Source organism: Nerophis ophidion, linkage group LG06, assembly GCF_033978795.1.
Source record: "Nerophis ophidion isolate RoL-2023_Sa linkage group LG06, RoL_Noph_v1.0, whole genome shotgun sequence".
Taxonomy (NCBI): domain Eukaryota; kingdom Metazoa; phylum Chordata; class Actinopteri; order Syngnathiformes; family Syngnathidae; genus Nerophis; species Nerophis ophidion.
In genome coordinates this window covers 9620531-9645212 of record NC_084616.1, presented here as the reverse complement: position 1 = coordinate 9645212, position 24682 = coordinate 9620531, and the positions used below count along the sequence as shown (strand labels likewise).

The 24682-nt window shown below is 42.5% G+C and overlaps 2 long non-coding RNA genes across 2 annotated transcripts in view; one reads left to right on the top strand and one right to left on the bottom strand.

Moving 5' to 3' along the window:
• Positions 1–19139, top strand: part of LOC133553878 (uncharacterized) — a 44201-nt gene extending 25062 nt beyond the window's left edge. Inside the window, exons 2-4 of the long non-coding RNA XR_009806989.1 lie at positions 2264–2369; positions 18466–18576; positions 18644–19139. This is a non-coding gene — a long non-coding RNA (uncharacterized LOC133553878). The remainder of the gene's footprint in view (positions 1–2263; positions 2370–18465; positions 18577–18643) is intronic.
• Positions 1607–9193, bottom strand: LOC133553877 (uncharacterized). The gene is made up of 3 exons (XR_009806988.1): positions 8925–9193; positions 2242–2343; positions 1607–2158 (listed from the first exon to the last, which is right to left on the bottom strand). It is a non-coding gene; the product is annotated as an uncharacterized LOC133553877 (long non-coding RNA).
• Positions 19140–24682: the final 5543 nt, after the last annotated feature.

Sequence of the window (24682 nt, the reverse complement as noted above, 5' to 3'; positions counted from 1 at the left end):
ACAAAACCACGCTGTTGTAACACGTGGCTTGGCATGGTCTTGCTGAAATAAGCAGGGGCGTCCATGAATAAAACGGCGCTTGGATGGCAGCATATGTTGCTCCAAAAGTTGTATGTACCTTTCAGCATTAATGGTGCCTTCACAGATGTGTAAGTTACCCATACCTTGGGCACTAAAGCACCCCCATACCATCACACATGCTGGCTTTTGAACTTTGCGTCGATAACAGTCTGGATGGTTCGCTTCCCCTTTGGTCCGGATGACACTACGTCCACAGTTTCCAAATATAATTTGAAATGTGGACTCGTCAGACCACAGAACACTTTTCCACAAAGATGGACTGATGCTTCTTGCTTCATAGTAGTGAAGTGAAGTGAATTAGATTTATATAGCGCTTTTCTCTAGTGACTCAAAGCGCTTTTACATAGTGAAAACCAATATCTAAGTTACATTTAAACCAGTGTGGGTGGCACTTGGAGCAGGTGGGTAAAGTGTCTTGCCCAAGGACACAACGGTAGTGACTAGGATGGCGGAAGCGGGAATCGAACCTGCAACCCTTTAAGTTGCTGGCAAGGCCACTCTACCAACCGAGCTAAAACGGATACTAGACTGGCCTGCCTGTAGTCCAGACCTGTCTCCCATTGAAAATATGAAGGCTAAAATATGAGGCGGGAGACTGTTGAACAACTTAAGCTGTAAATCAAGCAAGAATGGGAAAGAATTACACTTCAAAAATGTGTGACCTCAGTTCCCAAACCTTTACTGAGTGTTGTTACAAGGAAAGGCCATGTAACACACTGGTAAAAATGCCTTTTTTGCAATGTGCTGCTGCCATTAAGCTATTTGCAAAAAAAAAAAAAAAAAAAAAAAAGGGTTCCTCAGTTCGAACATTTAATATATTTTTTATATATTTTAACAAAGTGCAGATTGGATTTTAACCTATTTAAAACATGTCTTCAAAATTCTAAAATTAATCTTAATCAGGAAAAATGACTTATGATGTTCCATAAAAAATGTTTTTTTAATTTATCCAAAAATATTTGAATTAGCTCATTTTTCTCCATTTTTTTCGGTTGAATTTTAAAGAAGCGAAATTGAAGATAAACTATGTTTCATAATTTAATTTTCATTTTTTTCCTGTTTTCTCCTCTTTTAAACCGTTCAATTAAGCATTTTTTTCACCATTTATTCTCTACAAATAAACTTCCGTGAAAGGAAAAAAAATGTACGACGGAATGACGGACAAAAATACCCATTTTTTTTCATATTTTTGGACTGGACTCTTACGGTTGTGTTGGATCCACTATGGATTGAACGGTATCATGTTAGACCCGCTCGACATCCATTGCTTTCGGTCCCCTAGAAGGGGGAGGTGGGTTGCCCACATATGTGGTCCTCTCCAAGGTTTCTCATAGTCATCATCGTCACCGACGTCCCACTGGGTGTGAGTTTTCCTTGCCCTTATGTGGGCCTACCGAGGATGTCGTAGTGGTTCGTGTTGTGGTTTGTGCAGCCCTTTGAGACACTAGTGATTTAGGGCTATATAAATAATCATTGATTGATTGATTGATTGATAATATCTTGTTGAAAAGTATTTGTATTCTCTTTTTATTTACCATTTACACAGAGTAGAAAAAACATTCCTAATATGACCCCTTTTAAGGGTAAACATGTTGACTAAACAGTCTTGTGCCAACTCCCCCACCAGGTAATTGTGTTCCCACCCGCTTTAAAATTCATGGGGAAAGCCAAAAGATGTCAGGTGTCATACATCGTGGTCGTCCACCGCTGTCGCTGATGAAGATAAGCCAAAACGCGGTGATTGATTTTCTAGCCTGTCGACGACCGTCCAGCACGTGTTTCCCTTCCTGGAAGTCACTGGCTCGAAATGAGGACTTTGTAATCTGCTCCGGGTTATTTCACATCCCGGGCTTATCTGAATAGTACATGAGGAGCAAAATGAGTTTCTGACTTTGGCCAGCCGCTGCCGGCTTTACATATTTATTTGGCAGCAAAGGTTGAATTGCGCAGCTGGGAAACTAAATTATGTATCGACGTCTAATGCCCGTTCCTTCCTCGCGGGCCCAGCAGATGCAGAGTCTTCAGGCGCCCGTTTATGCCGCTCGAGTGTCCCCGTAGAGGGAATGCATACCTGCCGCTGTCAAGTGTGAATAAAAAGTAGACTTCTCACTTTTAGGGTTTCATCAAATTGCACACCCCCCCCACCCCGCCTAACTTTACCTTTTGTCTTTTTGACGTGCAGGAATTTTCCAGGAGTGTCTTCTTGGCCTGGTGGAATGCCGACAGGACGCGGCACGTCTCTGCTTGTCTCTGCTCACCGCCCTAAAGACGACTCGGGAGAGGAATAGGTAAATGCAGAATCTCACTTTTAAGGCTTTTATTACAAAGCCCCAAAAGCAGTGAAGCAGGGGCGGCATAGCTCGGTTGGTAGAGTGGCCGTGCCAGCAACTTTAGGGTTGCAGGTTCGATTCCCGCTTGTGCCATCCTAGTCACTGCCGTTGTGTCCTTGGGCAAGACACTTTACCCACCTGCTCCCAGTGCCACCCACACTGGTTTAAATGTAACTTAGATATTGGGTGTCACTATGTAAAGCGCTTTGAGTCACTTGAGAAAAGCGCTATATAAATATAAATCACACAATTCACACAGTTGTCATCTTGTGTAAATGCGAAATAAAAAGAGAACACAACAAATCCTTTTCAACTTATCAATCAATCATCCATCCATCCATCCATCATCTTCCGCTTATCTGAGGTCGGGTCGCGGGGGCAACAGCCTAAGCAGGGAAACCCAGACTTCCCTCTCCCCAGCCACTTCGTCTAGCTCTTCCCGGGAGATCCCGAGGCGTTCCCAGGCCAGCCGGGAGACATAGTCTTCCCAACGTGTCCTGGGTCTTCCCCGTGGCCTCCTACCGGTTGGACATGCCCTAAACACCTCCCTAGGGAGGCGTTCCGGTGGCATCCTGACCAGATGCCCGAAACACCTCATCTGGCTCCTCTCCATGTGAAGGAGCAGCGGCTTTACTTTGAGTTCCTCCCGGATGGCAGAGCTTCTCACCCTATCTCTAAGGGAGAGGAAACTCATTTGGGCCGCTTGTACCCGTGATCTTATCCTTACGGTCATGACCCAAAGCTCATGACCATAGGTGAGGATGGGAACGTAGATCGACCGGTAAATTGAGAGCTTTGCCTTCCGGCTCAGCTCCTTCTTCACCACAACGGATCGGTACAACGTCCGCATTACTGAAGACGCCGCACCGATCCGCCTGTCGATCTCACGATCCACTCTTCCCCCACTCGTGAACAAGACTCCTAGGTACTTGAACTCCTCCACTTGGGGCAGGGTCTCCTCCCCAACCCGGAGATGGCATTCCACCCTTTTCCGGGCGAGAACCATGGACTCGGACTTGGAGGTGCTGATTCTCATTCCGGTCGCTTCACACTCGATCAATCAATGTTTATTTATATAGCCCTAAATCACAAATGTCTCAAAGGACTGTACAAACGACTACGACATCCTGGGAAGAAACCACATAAGGGCAAGGAGAATTCACACCCAGTGACAATGCTGACTATGAGAAACCTTGGAGAGAACCTCAAATGTGGGCAACCCTCCCCCCTCTAGGGGACCGAAAGCAATGGATGTCGAGCGGGTCAAACATGATACTGTGAAAGTTCAATCCATAGTGGCTCCAACACAGCCGCGAGAGTTCAGTTCAAGCGGATCCAAGACAGCAGCGAGAGTCCCGTCCACAGGAAACCATCCCAAGCGGAGTCGGATCAGCATTGTAGAGATGTCCCCAACCGATATACAGGCGCGCTTAGCGGTCCATCCTGGGTCCCGACTCTGGACAGCCAGTACTTCATCCATGGTCATCGGACCGGGGGGACAGAGGAGAAAAAGAAAAGAAGCGGCAGATCAACTGGTCTAAAAAGGAGATCTATTTAAAGGTTATATTCAATGAAATAGATTTTAAAGACAAAATACTTAACATTCGCACTGGTAAACTTTATTTTATTGGCAAATATTAGCTCATTCTGAGTTTGATGCCTGCAGTATGTTTCCAAAAAGCTGGCAGGAGTGGCAAAAAAGACTGAGAAAGTTGAGGCATGCTCGTCAAAGACTTATTTGGATTATCCCACAGGTGAAGGGGCTAATTGGGAACAGGTGGGTGCCATGATTGGGTATAAAAGCAGCTTCCGTGAAACGCTCAGTCGTTCACAAATGAGGACGGGGCGAGGGTCGCCACTTTGTCAACACATGCCTGAAAAAATTGTTTAAAAACAACATTTCTCAAGCAGCTATTGCAAGGAATTTAGGGATTTCACCATCTACGTTCCGTAATATCATCAAAAGGTTCAGAGAATGTAGAGAAATCACTGCATGTAAGCCATGATATTACGCACCTTGGATCCCTCTGGCGGTACTGCATCAAAAAGCGACATCAGTGTGTAAAGGATATCACTACATGGGCTCAGGAAACACTTCAGAAAACCACTGTCAGTAACTATAGGTGGTCGCTACATCTGTAAGTGCAAGTTAAAACTCTATTATGCCAAGCCATAGCCATTTATCAACAACACCCGCTGGGCCTGAGCTCATCTAAGACGGACTGACGCAAAGTGGGAAAGTGTTCTGTGGTCTGACAAGTCCACATTTCAAATTATTTTTGGAAACTGTGGACGTCGTGTCCACCGGACAAAAGAGGAAAAGAACCATCCGGACTGTTCTAGGCGCAAAGTGTAAAAAGTCAGCATGGGGGTGCAATTGTGGCCAAGGCATGGGTAACTTACACATCTGTGAAGGCACCATTAATGCTGCAAGGTACAATCCAAGCAACGTCATCATGGACGCCCCTGCTTATTTCCGCAAGACGATGCCAAGCCAGGTGTCAACAACAGCGTGGCTTAATAGTAAAATACAATTTGTGGCACATTATCAAGGCTAAAAATATGAGAAGGGAGACTGTTGAGCAAGAATGGGAAATAATCTCACGTCAAAAATGTGTCTCCTCAGTTCCCAAAACCCAACAAATTTCTCAGTGTGAACATGAAATATCTTGTCTTTGCAGTCTATTCAATTGAATATAAGTTGAAAAGGATTTATTGTGTTCTCTTTTTATTGTGACAACTTAACTGCTTTTGTACTTTAGAGTAGTTGGTGTACAGCTTGTGTAGTTGTAGATGTACTTACTATCCACTGAAATGGAGTGAAACATGAGAGTACATATCTGGCAACACGAGTGAGCAGCAGGATAAAAGTCTGCTGTCCACAGTCAAGCGTGGGGCTGCACGAGTGCTGCCGGCACTTTGGATGTGCTTCACTGAGGGGAAAAGATGAATCCCAGCATGTCATGTGACTTGTTAAGTGGAGCACCGTCCCCTTCTCAGGCAAACGTTGCGTGGCGCTGGTCATTTTTTTATGACCGTATGTCTTGTAAAAAGTGCACACTTACATCACACCGATTGTTACCAGGCCAGGAATGATGTCACGCAATATAGGCGATGAAATAGAAATAAAATGTCAAGTCTGATTAAGTGTGATTACACAATAAAACATATTGATCATTTGACAGTACTAGGGTATACCGGTACTAGTATATTATTGCATTACTAATGAATCACTAACAGTACTACACCCTGTTTGAAAAGTACCGGTTCTGTCTGTCTGTGTTGGCCCTGTGATGAGCTGGCGACTTGTCCAGGGTGTAGCCCGCCTTCTGCCCCAATGAAGCTGAGATAGGCTCCAGCGCCCCTTGCCGACACCCCGAAAGGGACGAGAGGTAGAAAATGGAAGAATGGGTTCCCAATTTAAAAAATTGCTAGTTTTACCAGCAGAGGAGCGTGTTCGGCAGCGCACGCACACCGAGTACTTACAAGCAGACACAGTGTGTAGACAGAAAAGGGAGAACGGATGCATTTTGGTGTAAAAAGTCAAGATAAAGGTGAAGTTATAAGACTGAAACACCCTCGGGAATAGCTGCTTTAAGACATGGCTAGCAAGCTAGCGTCTAATGTCCATCCACAGTGTTTTAGCTATTTCAAAATCACTAATCCTCTCGCCTCCATGGCGACAAATAAAGTGAATTTCTTACAAGTAATATTATCACTGGAGGATGAGGAATAGCTAAACATGTTTCACTACACACCGTAGGAGGATACAATAGCTCACCGCCGTCACAATGTAAACAAACGCCATGGGTGGATCTACACCTGACATCCACTGTAATGATACCAAGTGCAATAGCGTATCTTGTCGATACCATTATGATTACATCTATATATTTTATTGCCGCAAAATATTTTTTCCTTTTAAAAAGAAAAATCATAACATGTTTGTAAAGTCAATAAATGTGTCCCTGGACACATGAGGACTTTGAATATGACCAATGTATGATCCTGTAACTACTTGGTATCGGATCGATACTTAAATGTAATGATAATAATAATAATAATAATATATTTTATTTATAAAAGCACTTTACCTTAAGCATACAACCTCAAAGTGCTACAGTGCATTAAAATAAATGAAATAAAAACTAGAACAGCCTAATAGCTAGAACTAGCACGCGTGGCGCAGTGGGAGAGTGGCCGTGCGCAACCCGAGGGTCCCTGGTTCAAATCCCACCTGGTACCAACCTCGTCACGTCCGTTGTGTCCTGAGCAAGACACTTCACCCTTGCTCCTGATGGGTGCTGGTTGGCGCCTTGCATGGCAGCTCCCTCCATCAGTGTGTGAATGTGTGTGAATGGGTAAATGTGGAAGTAGTGTCAAAGCGCTTTGAGTACCTTGAAAGTAGAAAAGCGCTATACAAGTACAACCCATTTATTTATTTCGAAAAAAAAAGGCTGTTTCAAAAAGAAGGGTTTTTAAGCCTTTTTTAAAAGCATCCACAGTCTGTGGTGCACTCAGGTGGTCAGGGAGAGTGTTCCACAGACTGGGAGCGGCGTATGTGGAGTTGCATCCAAAACTAATGTAAAGTATCAAAGAAGAGAAAATTAAGTGATTATTACATTTTAACAGAAGTGTAGATAGAACATGTTCAAACAGAAAACAGAACAACACCTACCCTTTACATCAGTATTTTTCCATATCATTACTGGTGTATTAGGTATTATATTTTATTGTATGATCCTGTAACTACTTGGTATCGGATCGATACCTAAATGAGTGGTATCATCCAAAACGAATGTCAAGTATCAAAGAAGAGAAGAATAAGTTATTATTACATTTTAACAAAAGTGTTGCTAGAACATGTCGAAACGGAAAGTAAGCAGATATTAACAGAAAATTAACGAGTGGATTAATAATCCATTTTCTACCGCTTGTCCTTTATAATGTGTACAAAATAATAGGTGTATAAATGACACAATATGTTACTGCAGACTAATTAGGAGTCTTTGTTTGTTTACTTACTACTAAAAGACAAGTTGTCTATTATGTTCAACCTTTTATTGAAGGACTAAACTAATGAACCCTAAGATTTGTTAAAATAATGTCAATAATGCCAATTTTTATCAAAGGATCGAAATACGTTTTATCGGGACAACCCTAGACAGCATTAATTAAAAGCCTACTGAAATGAGATGTTCTTATTTAAACGGGGATAGCAGCTCCATTCTATGTGTCATACTTGATCATTTCGCCATATTGCCATATTTTTGCTGAAAGGATTTAGTAGAGAACATCGACGATAAAGTTCTCAACTTTTGGTGCTGATAAAAAAGCCTTGCCTGTACCGGAAGTAGCAGACGATGTGCGCGTGATGTCACGGGTTGTGGAGCTCCTCACATCTGAACATTGTTTACAATCATGGCCACCACCAATGAGAGCGATTCGGACCGAGAAAGCGACGATTTCCCCATTAATTTGAGCAAGGATGAAAGATTCGTGGATGAGGAAAGTGAGAGTGAAGGACTAGAAAAAAAAAAGACTATACAGTGGGAGCGATTCAGATGTTATTAGACAAATTTACTAGGATAATTCTGGAAAATCCCTTATCTGCTTATTGTGTTACTAGTGTTTTAGTGAGATTATATGGTCGTACCTGTACAACCTGAAGGTCGGCCCCGCACCTTTCTTCAGCACCAGTCGACAGGTGGTGGCGATGCCCATCTCTGCCCTTCGCAAGGGACCCTCTTCGATCTTTCGAAATAATCGCTGCATATACACTGTACTTTGTATGTGTGTGGTCCAATCCAACCGTGTTCGCTGACCGCTCTGTTCCATAGTAAAGCTTCACCGTCATCTTTCGGGAATGTAAACAAGGAAACACCGGCTGTGTTTGTGTTGCTATAGGCGGCCGCAATACACCGCTTCCCACCTACGGCTTTCTTCTTTGACGTCTCCATTATTCATTGAACAAATTGCAAAAGATTTAACAACACAGATGTCCATAATACTGTGTAATTATGCGATGAAAACAGACGACTGCTGGAACATTGCACGCGTCATCATACCGCGACATTTTAGCATGATACTTCCCCGCGAAATTTTAAATTGCAATTTAGTAAACTAAAAAGGCCGTATTGGCATGTGTTGCGATGTTAATATTTCATCATTGATATATAAACTATCAGACTGCATGGTTGGTAGTAGTGGCTTTCAGTAGGCCTTTAAAACATAACTTTACACAACTTAATGACCCATCACTGGCCGGGATTGGACCTCAGCGATGATGGAGCAGGAAGGGGCTAGGAATATGTTTATGGTAATTTGTTAATTGACTTCATGCAAAACATGGCCCTGCTCAAAGCCTGTAACTGGCAGTAGGAATATATACGTACAAGCCGTACACTGACTACTCTTAAGTGTCTTGGTTTCCTGACCAGATAGATGAATGTGAGAGTGGTTCTGGGTTCTACTGATCCAGGAACAAATATCATTGAGGTGTTTTTTACGTACGTGCAGGGTTTTGTGGTCGCTTCAGGCATTCTTCTGTGGGATCATGTTGCAGTTTTTACTTTGGCCAAGTGCACCGGGACGCCCCCAGACGTGTTCAATTCAGCGGACCCGGGCTGCCTGTCAATCTTGATGCAGTGGCCACGTTGTCTTTGGGAATGGAAATGTAATACGGGCTGGTGTGCCCGGAGCGCGGGCTCTCTTATTATGTGGCGCGGCGTCTCAACGTGTCATTCCAGCTGCAGGGGAAAAAGGATAGGAGCTTCCTTGTTGAGGTGAAATCTCATTTGGGCCGAGTTAGTTCGGCTTGAAAACCCCTCCCGCAGTTGGAAGATCGGCAGTCGAGGCCCACAGCGCCATCTGCTGAGCGTTGAAGGGGAGCACACCGGCTATGATTCAACTCTTGCCCGAGGGGTCCCCAAACTACAGCCAGCAGGCGGGATCCGGCCCGCCAAGCTGTGAAAAAATTAAATAAATAATACTGTGTGTTTGTGTGTGTGTGTGTGTACGTTCCCCCTTAGAGGGGGGGGTTGCCCACATATGCGGTCCTCTCCAAGGTTTCTCATAGTCATCATTGTCACTGACGTCCCAATGGGTTTGAGTTTTCCTTGCCCTTATGTGGGCCCTACCGAGGATGTCGTTGTGGTTTGTGTTGTGGTTTGTGCAGCCCTTTGAGACACTAGTGATTTAGGGTTATATAAATAATCATTGATGTATGTATGTATGTATGTATATATATATGTATATGCGTGTGTGTGTGTGTATGTATGTATATATATATATATGTATGCATATGTATACACTCATACATATATATGTGTGTGTATACATACACACATGCATACATACACACATATATATATATGTGTGTGTATGTATGTGTATATATATATATGTGTATGTATATATATGTATGTATGTATATATGTATATGTGTATATGTGTGTGTATATATGTGTGTATATATGTATATATATGTGTGTATATATATGTGTATGTATATATATATATATATTTATATGTACTGTATGTATTTATAAATGTATATATATGCATGTATGTATATATATATATATTTATATGTACTGTATGTATTTATATATGTATATATATGCATGTATGTATATATATATATGTGTGTGTTTATGTGTGTATATATATATATATATGTACTGTATGTATATATGTATATATATGTGTGTATATATATGTGTATGTATATATATATATATTTATATGTACTGTATGTATTTATATATGTATATATATATGCATGTATGTATATATATATATATATATATGTGTGTTTATGTGTGTATATATATATATATGTACTGTATGTATATATGTATATATGTGTGTGTGTGTGTGTATGTATATATATATATATATATATATATATATATATATATATATATATATATATATATATATATATATATATATATATATATATATATATATATATATATATACACATATATGTATGTACGGGCTTCACGGTGGCAGAGGGGTTAGTGCGTCTGCCTCACAATACGAAGTTCCTGCAGTCCTGGGTTCAAATCCAGGCTCGGGATCTTTCTGTGTGGAGTTTGCATGTTCTCCCCGTGAATGCGTGGGTTCCCTCCGGGAACTCCGGCTTCTTCCCACCTCCAAAGACATGCACCTGGGGATAGGTTGATTGGCAACACTAAATTGGCCCTAGTGTGTGAATGTGAGTGCAAGTGTTGTCTGTCTATCTGTGTTGGCCCTGCAATGAGTTGGTGACTTGTCCAGGGTGTACCCCGCCTTCCGCCCGATTGTAGCTGAGATAGGCGCCAGCGCCCCCCGCGACCCCAAAAGGGAATAAGCGGTAGGAAATGGATGGATATATATGTATATATGTATATATCTATGTATATATGTATGTGTGTATATATTTATATGTATGTAGATTGATAGATAGTACTTTATTGATTCCTTCAGGAAAATTAAAATTTGTATGTGTGTATGTATGTGTGTGTGTGTGTGTGTGTGTGTGTGTGTGTGTGTGTGTGTGTGTGTGTGTATATATATATATATATATATATATATATATATATATACATATATATATATATATATACATATGTGTGTGTGTGTTTGTATGTATACATCATTGGCATTCTCTCGATGAGCTTCAAGAGGTAGTCACCTGAAATGTTTCTTCACTTCACAGGTGTGCTTGAAGCTCATGGAGAGAATACCAAGAGTGTGCAAAGCAGTAATCAGCGCAAAGGGTGGCTATTTTGAAGAAACTAGAATATAAAACGTGTTTTCAGTTATTTCACCTTTTTGTTTGTTAAAGTACATAATAACTCCACATGTGTTAATTCATAGTTTTGATGTGACAATCTACAATGTAAATAGTCATGGAAATATAGAAAACGCATTGAATTAGAGCAGGGGTGCCCACACTTTTTCTGCAGGCGAGCTACTTTTCAATCGACCAACTCGAGGGGATCTACCTCATTTATATATATAATTTATATTTATTTATTTATGAAAGCGACATTTTTGTAAACAAGTTAAATGTGTTTAATGATAATAGAAGCATGTGTAACACATATAGATGTCTTTCTTTCACAGAGACAAGAAAATAAGTTGGTGTATTACCTGATTCTTATGACTTGCATTGATTGGAATCAGACAGTAATGATGATAACGCCCACATTTTCAAATGGAGGAGAAAAAAAGTTGTCCTTTCTGTACAATACCACATGAAAGTGGTTGGTTTTTGGCATCTAATTCATCCAGCTTCCATACACTTTACAAGAAAAACATTGGCGGCAAATCCCGTAGCTTGCTTGATTGACATTCACGGCACCCGAGGGTCTTGTGAGATGACGCTGGCTGCTGCCAGTTCATTATTATGAAAAAATGACAGAGAGGAAGGCGAGAAACACTTTTTATTTCAACAGACTTCCGTCAAAACTCTAAAGGCCGACTGCACATTTCCTATCTTCACAATAAAAGCCTTGCTTCATGCTGCCTGCGCTAACAAAATAAGAGTCTCACTTGTGCACTCCAGCTTTCTGAGGGATCGCTTGTGCACGCCAGTTTTCCGAGACTCTGTATTTAGTTAGCGCAGGCAGCATGAAGCAGGGCTTTTATTGTGAAGATAGGAAATGTGCAGTCGGCCTTTAGAGTTTTGACGGAAGCTACGGCGCGAGAGTCTGTTGAAATAAAAAGTGTTTCTCTCCTTCCTCTCGGGTCATATTTTCATAATAATGATCTTGCAGCAGCCAGCGTCATCTCACAAGACCCTCCGGTACCGTGAATGTCATTTAAGTGACGTCTTGGTGAAGATTGATGATGACTAATTTTTAGGTCTGTTTTTTTTTAAAAGCCTGGCTGGAGATCGACTGACACACCCTCCGCAGTCGACTGGTAGCTCGCGATCGACGTAATGGGCACCCCTGAATTAGAGGGTGTGTCCAAACCTTTGGCCTGTACTCTATTTAATAATACAACTCTAACATTTGACAACCAAACAATTAAACAAGGCGACACGGTAAAGAATCTGGGTATTATCTTCGACCCAACTCTCTCCTTTGAGGCACACATTAAAAGCGTTACTAAAACGGCCTTCTTTCATCTCCGTAACATCGCTAAAATTCGCTCCATTCTGTCCACTAAAGACGCTGAGATCATTATCCATGCGTTTGTTACGTCTCGCCTCGATTACTGTAACGTATTATTTTCGGGTCTCCCCATGTCTAGCATTAAAAGATTACAGTTGGTACAAAATGCGGCTGCTAGACTTTTGACAAGAACAAGAAAGTTTGATCACATTACGCCTGTACTGTATATACCTTTATATACATATATACATACATATATACCTGTACTGTATATACCTTTATATACATATATACATACATATATACCTATACTGTATATACCTTTATATACATATATACATACATATATACCTGTACTGTATATACCTTTATATACATATATACATACATATATACCTGTACTGGCTCACCAGCACTGGCTTCCTGTGCACTTAAGATGTGACTTTAAGGTTTTACTACTTACGTATAAAATACTACACGGTCTAGCTCCATCCTATCTTGCCGATTGTATTGTACCATATGTCCCGGCAAGAAATCTGCGTTCAAAGGACTCCGGCTTATTAGTGATTCCCAAAGCCCAAAAAAAGTCTGCGGGCTATAGAGCGTTTTCCGTTCGGGCTCCAGTACTCTGGAATGCCCTCCCGGTAACAGTTCGAGATGCCACCTCAGTAGAAGCATTTAAGTCTCACCTTAAAACTCATTTGTATACTCTAGCCTTTAAATAGACTCCCTTTTTAGACCAGTTGATCTGCCGTTTCTTTTCTTTTTCTTCTATGTCCCACTCTCCCTTGTGGAGGGGGTCCGGTCCGATCCGGTGGCCATGTACTGCTCGCCTGTGTATCGGCTGGGGACATCTCTGCGCTGCTGATCCGCCTCCGCTTGGGGTGGTTTCCTGCTGGCTCCGCTGTGAACGGGACTCTCGCTGCTGTGTTGGATCCGCTTTGGACTGGACTCTCGCGACTGTGTTGGAGCCACTATGGATTGAACTTTCACAGTATCATGTTAGACCCGCTCGACATCCATTGCTTTCCTCCTCTCCAAGGTTCTCATAGTCATCATTGTCACCGACGTCCCACTGGGTGTGAGTTTTCCTTGCCCTTATGTGGGCCTACCGAGGATGTCGTGGTGGTCTGTGCAGCCCTTTGAGACACTAGTGATTTAGGGCTATATAAGTAAACATTGATTGATTGATTGATACTTATATATAGAATATACATATAGACATATATGTGTATACTTTAATATTTTAACCCTATGGACCCTTAAACTTGTTTTATAACATAAGTTTTTCCTTTCCTCCATCACCTTAAGATTGAATTTGTTTTGTTGCCGTGGTGGACCGACCCTCCAGAGAAAAAGTTGTCTCTCCAACTCAACAGCTTCACCCCCACCCATCTTGTCATAATTAATATATTGAGGATAGAAGAGTCCAAATGCTCTCCCTGCCGAAGACTCGACGCTCTTTTCTTTACTTTGGTGGCATTGATTTTTTTTTTTTGTGAGAAATGAAAAAGAAAGTCGATTTTTTTTTTTTTTTTTTTTAGCGAAAGCTCTCGGCGCTTTGCATGATACCTCTTCAGGCGTCGAGAGCGAGGAAGGAAGTGCCGCGCCGAGGTATTTTCTCCAGCCGTGGGGAGACGCATTTAAAAAAAAAAAAAAAAAAAAAAAAGAAAGAGAGAGAGAGAGAACGCCGGCAATATTATTTCTGAGTTGACGTTATTGCACTTTTATGCGTCCTGGGAAATCATTGTGTCCTGGGCTGCAGCGAATGATTATTGAGAGCTTTATAGGGCGCCATGTTTAATATGAGGGCCAGAACAGACAAAATCACTCACCGCACCTCGGGGGAATAAATTAAGGCTGAGTGAAGGCACGGCTGGCATCTCCGCAGAAAGACAATCTTTATTACCACCTGCCCGGCCGGGTTGGCGTGTCATTACTGCCGCAGCTGCAGGAAGATTGTCATTCCGGTGTGGGCTCCGGCAAATATTGATCGGCGAGATGTGCCCCCCCCCCCCGCCGACTCCTCAGGCAATCATTTCCTCCTTCACATGTTTGACTAATCAAGTCCACCGCTCTCATTAGTCGCCGGGGACGGATTGGGGAAAAATGGCGATCCGTCCACAAATCCATTTGCCGGGGACGACACGGTTAAATCTTGTGGACAATGTGCTCAAATGCCAGTTTGCACAAGTTGTCACCTTGTGTAAATACTAAAAAAAAACAAAGAGAATACAACAAATCCTTTTCAACTTATATTCAATTGAATTATTATTTACCGTCCACACTGAGAAACTGCAAGAATTTTATGGCAGCAACACATTGCAAAAAAGGCATTTTTACCAGTGTGTTACATGGCCTTTCCTTTTAACAACACTCAGTAATGGTTTGGGAACTGAGGAGACACATCTTTGAAGTGGAATTCTTTCCCATTCTTGCTTGATGTACAGCTTGAGTTGTTCATATTTTAGTCTTCATACATTTTCAATGTCTGGACTACAGGCAGGCCAGTCTAGTACCCGCACTCTTTTACTATGAAGCCACGCTGTTGTAACGCCTGGCTGAATAAGCAAGGGCGTCCATGATGACGACATATGTTGCTCCTTGATAAATCCATCCATCCATCCATCCATTTTCTACCGCTTATTCCCTTTCGGGGTCGCGGGGGGCGCTGGCGCCTATCTCAGCTACAATCGGGCGGAAGGCAGGGTACACCCTGGACAAGTCGCCACCTCATCGCAGGGCCAACACAGATAGACAGACAACATTCACACTCACATTCACACACTAGGGCCAATTTAGTGTTGCCAATCAACCTATCCCCAGGTGCATGTCTTAGGAAGTGGGAGGAAGCCGGAGTACCCGGAGGGAACCCACGCATTCACGGGGAGAACATGCAAACTCCACACAGAAAGATCCCGAGCCTGGATTTGAACCCAGGACTGCAGGAACTTCGTATTGTGAGGCAGACGCACTAACCCCTCTTCCACCGTGATGTGCCACAAATTTTATTTTACTATTAAGCCACGCTGTATTAACACCTGGCTTGGCATCGTCTTGCTGAAATAAGCAGGGGCGTGCGTCCATGATAACGTTGCTTGGATTGCTCCAAAACTTGTATGTACCTTTCAGCATAAATGGTGCCTTCACAGATGTGTAAGTTAGCCATGCCTTGGGCACTAATACACCCCCATACCATCACACATGCTACCTAGAACACTTTGAGCCTGGAACAATCCGGATGGTTCTTTTCTTCTTTGGTCCGGAGGACACCACGTCCTCAGTTTCCAAAAACAATTTGAAATGTGGACTCGTCAGACCACAGAACACTTTTTCCACTTCGCATCAGTCCATCTTAGATGAGCTCGAGCCCACGGAAGCCAGCGGAAATTCTGGGTGTTGTTGATAAATGGCATAGTAGAGTTTTACCTTGCACTTACAGATGTAGTGACAAACTTTAGTTGCTGACAGTGGTTTTCTAAAGTGTTCCTGAGCCCATGTGGTGATATCCTTTACACACTGATGTGGCTTTTTGATGCAGTACCTCATGAGGGATCGAAGATCCGTAATATCATTGATAAGGTGCAGTGATTTTTCCTGATTCTCTGAACCTTTTGATGATATCACGGAGCGTAGATGGTGAAATCCCTAAATTCCTTGTAATAGCTGCTTGAGAAATGTTGTTCTTGAACAATTTGCTCAGGCATGTGTTGACAAAGTGGCGACCCTCGCCCCGTCCTTGTTTTTGGAAGCCGCTTTTATACCAAATCATGGCACCCTACCTGTTCCCAATTAGCCTGTTCACCTGTGGGATGTTCCAAATAAGTCTTTGACGAGCAGTCCTCAACTTCCTCAGTCTTTTTCGCCACTTGTGCCAGCTTTTTTTGACACATGTCGCAGGCATTGAGTTTCAAATGAGCTAATATTTGCAAAAAATAACAAAGTTTACCAGTTCGGACATGAAATTTCTTTTCTTTGCAGTCTATTCAATTGAATATAAGTTGAAAAGGATTTGTTGTATTTTTATTTACCATTTACACAACGTGACATCTTTACTGCTTTTGTAAATTTATTAAAAAACAAAACAAAAGCGGCCCTATGAAAGCAGCAATTACCGCGATGTGGCCCTCAATGAAAATTATTTTGACACCCCTGCTCCACAGCGACCTTAAAAAACGTGCAAATGCATCCAGATAATTATGAACTTTCGACAATTACGCAATTCTCACGATGATATCCGCTTTATTTATTTGAGTCGAACATTTATTATTTATTTGTTCACCTGTGGGATGTTCCAAATAAGTCGTTGACGAGCACTCCTCAACTTTCTCGGTCTTTTTTGCCACTTCTGCCAGCTTTTTTGGACACATGTCGCAGGCATCAAGTTCCAAATGAGCTAATATTTGCAAAAAATAACAAAGTTTACCAGTTCGGACATGAAATATCTTGTCTTTGCAGTTTATTCAATTGAATATAAGTTGAAAAGGATTTGTTGTATTTTTATTTACCATTTACACAACGTGACATCTTTACTGCTTTTGTAAATTCATTTAAAAAAACAAAAGCGGCCCTATGAAAGCAGCAATTACTGCGATGTGGCCCTAAATGAAAATTATTTTGACACCCCTGCTCCACAGCGACCTTAAAACACGTGCAAATGCATCCAGATAATTATGCACTTTCGACAATTACGCAATTCTCACGATGATATCCGCTTTATTTATTTGAGTCGAACATTTGATATTTATTTTTTCACCTGTGGGATGTTCCAAATAAGTATTTGACGAGCATTCCTCAACTTTCTCGGTCTTTTTTGCCACTTGTGCCAGCTTTTTTGACACATGTCGCAGGCATCAAGTTCCAAATGAGTTAATATTTGCAAAAAATAACAAAGTTTACCAGTTCGGACATGAAATATCTTGTGTTTGTTGTATTCTATTTTTACTTACCATTTACACAACGTGACATCTTTACTGCTTTTGGGTTTTGTAAATTCATTTAAAAAAACAAAAGCGGCCCTATGAAAGCAGCAATTACTGCGATGTGGCCCTAAATGAAAATTATTTTGACACCCCTGCTCCACAGCGACCTTAAAACACGTGCAAATGCATCCAGATAATTATGCACTTTCGACAATTACGCAATTCTCACGATGATATCCGCTTTATTTATTTGAGTCGAACATTTATTATTTATCTGTTCACCTGTGGTATGTTCCAAATAAGTCGTTGACGAGCGCTCCTCAACCTTCTCGGTCTTTTTTGCCACTTGTGCCAGCTTTTTTGGCACATGTCGCAGGCATCAAGTTCCAAATGAGCTAATATTTGCAAAAAATAACAAAGTTTACCAGTTTGAACGTTAAATATCTTGTCTTTGCAGTCTATTCAATTGAATATAAGTTGAAAAGGATTTGTTGTGTTTTTATTTAACATTTACACAACGTGACAACTTTACTGCTTTTGTAAATTCATTTAAAAAAACAAAAGCGGCCCTATGAAAGCAGCAATTACCACGATGTGGCCCTAAATGAAAATTATTTTGACACCCCTGCTCCACAGCGACCTTAAAACACGTGCAAATGTATCCAGATAATTATGCACTTTCGACAATTACGCAATTCTCACGATGATATCCGCTTTATTTATTTGAGTCGAACATTTATTATTTATTTGTTCACCTGTGGGATGTTCCAAATAAGTCTTTGATGAGCGCCCCTCAACTTTCTCGGTCTTTTTTGCCACTTGTGCCAGCTTTTTTGACACATGTCGCAGGCATCAAGTTCCAAATGAGTTAATATTTGCAAAAAATAACAAAGTTTACCAGTTCAGACATGAAATATCTTGTCTTTGCAGTCTATTCAATTGATTATAAGTTGCAATACCAATTCTTAGCCTTTAAAATTTAATATGTGTCACACTTTTTCTTTGATGTCGCACAAAAAGCTGCAACAACAAGCGGGGAAGATGATGGATTTCTTTCATGTTTGCTGCTGATAAGCTGACTGCGGAGACACATTATTAGAACTTCATTCAGTTTTCTTCCTATTTTTTGAGGTAAGTGAAGCCAAAGCTGGGGCATTTTTAGTCCGCCGACTATATTGACATTGGCTTTTCTAAGCAGGCCTCCAGCCTGCTGGGTCCTGCTCTCAGGAGACCCATCTGCTTATCAGCAAACAGAAAAGAAGAAGCCATTTCCTCCCATCCCGCGGTGGAGGGCACCTGCAGAAACCCGGGGCTCAGGTAGGAGCGACTCCATGTTGCCATGGCGAAGAAAAAGACTCATTTCCTGCCTAATAACAAACGAGATACAGAGGCGTTGTTTTCGCCCATCTCCCCGTCCTGGAGGGGTGCACACTCCGATGTCTCGGCGTTCTCCGCCGCAGAGCAAAGTGTTGCTGCGTGTGCGCAAAAAAACAGCGTCTTATTATACCTTGGCTGCCCCCGGAAATGTTTAGGAGGCAACATATGAACTTGAATTTTATTTGAAACACACTTTATACAAAACCCCGTTTCCATATGAGTTGGGAAATTGTGTTAGATGTAAATATAAGCAAAATACAATGATTTGCAAATTCTTTTCAACCCATATTCAATTAAATAGACAACATATTTGATGTTCAAACTCATAAACTTTATTTTATTTAGCAAATAATAATTAACTTGGAATTTCATGGCTGCAACACGTGCCAAAGTAGTTGGGAAAGGGCATGTTCACCACTGTGTTGCATCACCTTTTCTTTTAACACCACTCAATAAACGTTTGGGAACTCCATCCATCCATCCATTTTCTACCGCTTATTCCCTTTCGGGGTCGCGGGGGGCGCTGGCGCCTATCTCAGCTACAATCGGGCGGAAGGCGGGGTACACCCTGGACAAGTCGCCACCTCATCGCAGGGCCAACACAGATAGACAGACAACATTCACACTCACATTCACACACTAGGGCCAATTTTAGTGTTGCCAATCAACCTATCCCCAGGTGCATGTCTTTGGAACGTTTGGGAACTGAGGAAACTAATTGTTGAAGCTTTGAAAGTGGAATTCTTTCCCATTCTTGTTTTATGTAGAGCTTCAGTCCTTCAACAGTCCGGGGTCTCCGCTGTCGTATTTTAAGCTTCATAATGCGCCACACGTTTTTGATGGGAGACAGGTCTAGACTGCAGGCGGCCCAGGAACGTACCTTCACTCTTTTTTTTACGAAGCCACGCTGTTGTAACACGTGCTGAATGTGGCTTGGCATTGTCTTGCTGAAATAAGCAGGGGCGTCCATGAAAAAGACGGCGCTTGGATGGCAGCATACTTTTTGGTCGCTAATAAAAAAGCCTTGCCTGTACCGGAAGTAGCAGACGATGTGCGCGTGACGTGAAGTGAATTATATTTATATAGCGCTTTTCTCTAGTGACTCAAAGCGCTTTACATAGTGAAACCCAATATCTAAGTTACATTTTTTTAAACCAGTGTGGGTGGCACTGGGAGCAGGTGGGTAAAGTGTCTTGCCCAAGGACACAACAGCAGTGACTAGGATGGCGGAAGCGGGAATCGAACCTGCAACCCTCAAGTTGCTGGCACGGCCGCTCTACCAACAGGGCTATGCCGCCCTGTCACTGGTTGTAGAGCTCCTCTCATCCTTACATTGTTTTCAATCATGGCCACCAGCAGCGAGAGCGATTCGGACCGAGAAAGCGACATTTTCCCCATTAGTTTGAGCGAGGATGAAAGATTTGTCGATGAGGAAAGTGAGAGTGAAGGACTAGAAAAAAAAAGACAATGGCAGTGGGAGCGATTCAGATGTTATTAGACACATTTACTAGGATAATTCTGGAAAATCCCTTATCTGCTTATTGTGTTACTAGGTTTTTAGTGAGATTATATGGTCGTACCTGAAAGTCAGAGGGGTGTGGTGACCGCCAGTGTCTCCGTGGGAAGCCACATTCCTCGACGAGGCAAGGCAGCCGGGCTGAGATTTATTTATTTCCCCCTCCTCCACGGTGTAAGCATCCGACGGTCGGGGGCGGCCAGTGGGAGGAGGCAAGAGAGTCTGCAGCTGCAGGAAGAACGACGCAAACTCTCCGCTCATATCTACGGTAAGAGCCGACCTATTTCCACCATTTTCTCACCGAAACCTGCCGGTTGACATGTGGTAGGGAACCATGTTCGCTTGACCCCTCTGTTCCATATTAAAGCTTCACCGTCAGCTTTCGGGAATGTAAACAAGGAAACACCGGCTGTGTTTGTGTTGCTAAAGGCGGCCGAAATACACTGCTTCCCACCTACATCTTTCTTCTTTGACGTCTCCATTATTCATTGAACAGATTGCAAAAGATTCAGCAACACAGATGTCCAGAATACTGTGGAATTATGCGATTAAAGCAGACGACTTATAGCTGGGATCGGGGCTGGATCAAAATGTCCGCTACAATCCGAGACGTCACGCGCACGCGTCATCCTTCCGCGACGTTTTCAACAGGATACTTTGCGAGAAATTTAAAATTGCAATTTAGTAAAGTAAAAAGGCCGTATTGGCATGTGTTGCAATGTTAATATTTCATCATTGATATATAAACTATCAGACTGCGTGGTCACTAGTAGTGGCTTTTAGTAGGCCTTTAAAGGGGAACATTATCACCAAACCTATGCAAGCGTCAATATATACCTTGATGTTGCAGAAAAAAGACCATGTATTTTTTTAACCGATTTCCGAACTCTAAATGGGTGAATTTTGGCAAATTAAACGCCTTTCTGTTTATCGGTCTCGTAGCGATCTGACGTCACCGAGGTAACACACCCGCCGTTTTCATTTTCACATTACAAACACCGGGTCTCAGCTCTGTTATTTTCCGGTTTTTCGACTATTTTATGGAACCTTGGAGACATCATGCCTCGTCGGAGGGTGTAACAACACTAACAGGGAGGGATTCAAGTTGCACCACTGGCAAGAAATCTGGCGCCAGACCCCCAGAGTGTCTTCACATTTGACCGGCGATGCTAAGACAGACATGGCACAGAGATGTATGGATAACCTGCAGATGCATTTGCAACGATTAAGTCAACGAAATCACAAAGGTGAGTTTTGTTGACGTTGTTGACTTATGTGCTAATCAGACATATTTGGTCGCAGCATGACTGCCAGCTAATCGATGCTAACATGCTACGCTAATCGATGCTAACATGCTATTTACGCTAGCTGTATGTACATTTGAAACTAGATACCCACATTTAATGCGAAACAAACCCTTACCAATCGACTGATTTAAGTTGCTCCAGTGTCACAAGATGCGAAAGTCCTGATCGTTTGGTCCGCACATTTTACCGGCGATGCTAATATGGCAGCCATGCTATGGGCCACTTCATTAGGTACACCCACGCTATGGCCGAATAGCGTCAATAGCTATTCGCTCAATAGCTTCAGTTTCTTCTTCAATTTCGTTCTCGCTATCTGTTTCAATACATGCGTAATCTGTTGAATCGCTTAAGCCGCTGAAATCCGAGTCTGAATCTGAGCTAATGTCGCTATATCTTGCTGTGGTAACCGCCATGTTGTTTGTATTGGCAGCACTGTATGACGTCACAGGGAAATGGACGGTCGCATCGCAAATAGCGAAAATCAAGAATTTTAAAGCTTTTTTTGGGGATATTCCGTGAGGTGTAAAATTTCGAAAAAAACTTCGAAAAATAAAACAAGCCACTGGGAACTGATTTTTATTGTTTTTAACCCTAATCAGACATATTTGGTCGCAGTATGACTGCCAGCTAATCGATGCTAACATGCTACGCTAATCGATGCTAACATGCTATTTACGCTAGCTGTATGTACATTTGAAACTAGATACCCACATTTAATGCGAAACAAACCCTTACCAATCGACTGATTTAAGTTGCTCCAGTGTCACAAGATGCGAAAGTCCTGATCGTTTGGTCCGCACATTTTACCGGCGATGCTAATAAGGCAGCCATGCTATGGGCCACTTCATTAGGTACACCCACGCTATGGCCGAATAGCGTCAATAGCTATTCGCTCAATAGCTTCAGTTTCTTCTTCAATTTCGTTCTCGCTATCTGTTTCAATACATGCGTAATCTGTTGAATCGCTTAAGCCGCTGAAATCCGAGTCTGAATCTGAGCTAATGTCGCTATATCTTGCTGTGGTAACCGCCATGTTGTTTGTATTGGCAGCACTGTATGACGTCACAGGGAAATGGACGGTCGCATCGCAAATAGCGAAAATCAAGAATTTTAAAGCTTTTTTTGGGGATATTCCGTGAGGTGTAAAATTTCGAAAAAAACTTCGAAAAATAAAACAAGCCACTGGGAACTGATTTTTATTGTTTTTAACCCTAATCAGACATATTTGGTCGCAGTATGACTGCCAGCTAATCGATGCTAACATGCTACGCTAATCGATGCTAACATGCTATTTACGCTAGCTGTATGTACATTTGAAACTAGATACCCACATTTAATGCGAAACAAACCCTTACCAATCGACTGATTTAAGTTGCTCCAGTGTCACAAGATGCGAAAGTCCTGATCGTTTGGTCCGCACATTTTACCGGCGATGCTAATATGGCAGCCATGCTATGGGCCACTTCATTAGGTACACCCACGCTATGGCCGAATAGCGTCAATAGCTATTCGCTCAATAGCTTCAGTTTCTTCTTCAATTTCGTTCTCGCTATCTGTTTCAATACATGCGTAATCTGTTGAATAGCTCAAGCCGCTGAAATCCGAGTCTGAATCCGAGCTAATGTCGCTATATCTTGCTGTGGTAACCGCCATGTTGTTTGTATTGGCAGCACTGTATGACGTCACAGGGAAATGGACAGTCGCATCGCAAATAGCGAAAATCAAGAATTTTAAAGCTTTTTTTTAGGGATATTCCGTGAGGTGTAAAATTTCGAAAAAAACTTCGAAAAATAAAACAGGCCACCGGGAACTGATTTTTATTGTTTTTAAGCCTTTTGAAATTGTGATAATGTTCCCCTTTAAGCACATGCGGTTGATCAGTTTGCACACAATGGCGGTTGACATGAGGTAGGGAACCATGTTCGCTTGACCGCTCTGTTCCATAGTAAAGCTTCACCGTCAGCTTTGGGGAATGTAAACAAGGAAACACCGGCTGTGTTTGTGTTGCTAAAGGCGGCCGAAATACACCGCTTCCCACCTACATCTTTCTTCTTTGACGTCTCCATTATTAATTGAACAGATTGCAAAATATTCAGCAACACAGATGTCCAGAATATTGTGTAATTATGCGATTAAAGCAGACGACTTATAGCTGGGATCGGTGCTGGATCAAAATGTCCGCTACAATCCGAGACGTCACGTGGATGGATGCGCGACAACACACACAATGGGTGGGCAACACTTTCATACACAAAAGGATATTTTTATCCAGTTTTAGGTTTGTAAATCGAAACGTTTCTACATTGAGTGGTTTATAAATCCACTATACTCTCTTTCAACAGTTTTATATCGTTAATAGTGTTCATAAAGAACAACACCTCCCCAGCTATAGTGGTCCAGATATATTTTTCCCTCCAATTTTTATTTGAAGCAGAAAGCCTAAGTGGCTATCATCATGCATCACGAGGCTTTTCTACCGCGGGCCTGCCGGGTGTCACGGTGTCACGGCGCCGCAGGTCTCAGCAGTGCGCCAGCCGAGCAAGCGGTGATTAAGTTGGAAGGTCAGGTGGAATTGATTCCCCTCCCCACGGAACATCCTTGTCGCACTTAGGCCAGAAATGAGTGCCAATTTCTTTTAGGGGAACCGTATTATTACCCAGATGCATGCTCCGCCCTCTCGGGAGCTGGCGGGGCGAGGGGTGGGGTTGGGGGGGTCATCTCCGTGGTCCGCCGGCGTCATGCCGCCAAAGCATCACTGAAGCGAAAGCGGAGGGTGGTCCGGCGTCGGAAGGAAACAGCGAGGCGAGCTCGCAGCCCTGCAGAGATCGACTTAATTGAGAGCAATTACTTTGACGAGTCGGTGCAGTCGGAGCCATCTTTTATGTTTCATTAGCGCATTACTCAGCCATTTAGCTAATGAGAGCGGGGAAGGCGCAAACAAAAGTCATTTGCCCCCCCGACGTATCGAGCTGGGACGCCCCGCGGTTTTGAAGAATATCTCGGTGTATAATTAGAAGACGCAGTCGTATGGACGCCT